General features: G+C 41.9%; 1 protein-coding gene across 4 annotated transcripts in view; it reads right to left on the bottom strand.

The window, feature by feature from the left end:
• Positions 1–1,560, bottom strand: part of IFT81 (intraflagellar transport 81) — a 78,659-nt gene that overhangs the window by 28,246 nt on the left and 48,853 nt on the right. The window lies entirely within an intron of this gene.

Raw genomic sequence — 1,560 nt, forward strand, 5'->3', positions numbered from 1 at the left:
ATTGTTGTTTGGCAGGCCCAGGCTGGGGATTCGAACCTGCCACCTTAGGTGTATGTAGCTGGCACCTTAGCCGCTTGAGCCACAGGCGCCGAGCCAGTTTTTCTATTTTTAATAGAGATGGACTCTCACTCTTGCTCAGGCTGGTCTCAAACTCCTCTTGAGTTCAGGTGATCCACAGAGTGCTGGGATTACAGGAGTGAACCACTGCGCCTGGTTTAATGCATCTGAATTTTTATTTATTTATTATTTTTATTTATTAATTTTTTTTTAAGAGACAGAGCCTCGGTAGAGTGCTGTGGCATCACAGCTCACAGTAACCTCCAACTCCTGGGCTTAGACAATTCTCCTATCTCAGCCTCCCAAGTAGTATTTTTTTTTTTTTTTTGAGACAGAGTCTCACTTTGTCACCCTTGGTAGAGTGACACAGCATCATAGCTCACAGCAATCTCAAACTCTTGGGCTCAAGCAATCCTCTTGTCTCAGCCTCTCGAGAAGCTGGGACGACAGGTGCCTGTCACAATGTCCAGCTAGTTTTTTCTATTTTTAATAGACACAGGGTCTTGAATTCCTGAGCTCAGAAGATCCATCTGCCTTGGCCTCCCAGAGTGCTAAAATTACAGGAGTGAGCCTGGCCACTCTGGCCTATTAACTTTTTTTGACTGGTTGGGAAGCAAACCTGGGCCTCCCATGTGAAAGAATCTAATAAACAAATTTTAAATTTTATAATAATGACAAATACTTAGTATACAACCTAAAACATAGGATGTACTCCATAAATATTTGGTAAATGAATGAATCCTCAAATGATCATCTGTACTTGGATTCCCACACATCCAATATTTAATATATATTCAAATGTGCCAAGCGTAACTCCAGGTACTAGGTATACAGTAGTGACCAAAACAGAAAAAAAAATCTTGTTTTTCACAGAGCTTACTTCTAATGGGAGTAAATAAGCAACATGTAAATAAATAAATAAGTTAAATATATATAGTATAAGATGAGAAGAGATGGGATCTTAAATCACAAGGTGGTTAGAGAAGGTGATCCTCAGAAGACAACATGTGAGTAAAGCCCTGAAGGAAGTGTGAGAGTCAAACATACAGATGTCCAAGGAAACAGTAAGTACAAAAACCAGGAGCACACCTGCCTGGCCTGTTCAACAAAGGGCACTGAAAATGCAGTGAGAATGAGGTGGGGGTGAGGGAGAGATCATATAAGGGTTCATCTGGGGGGTGGCATAATCTTAGTCATTGCCCTTCTCAAAAGTGTACTAGATTAGATTGACAAATTTTATTGCTACCTTATTTTTAGCTCAATGAAAAAGCTGTGTTTTATTTAACACGAGATGTGGAGCTGTTAGAGGATTCACCGTGGAGGAATTTAAAATGATCACTTTAACATCTGTGCTGTGATCCAACTTATAGAGGGGCAAGGGTAGGAGGAGGGAAGTCAATTAGAAGACCATCCTAGGCTCGGCGCCTATAGCTCAACCGGCTAAGGCGCCAGCCACATACACCTAAGGTGGCAGGTTCGAATCCCCAGCCCGGACCTGCCAAA

This window comes from Otolemur garnettii, unplaced genomic scaffold, assembly GCF_000181295.1.
Source record: "Otolemur garnettii isolate 467f Iridium unplaced genomic scaffold, OtoGar3 scaffold00099, whole genome shotgun sequence".
Lineage (NCBI taxonomy): Eukaryota > Metazoa > Chordata > Mammalia > Primates > Galagidae > Otolemur > Otolemur garnettii.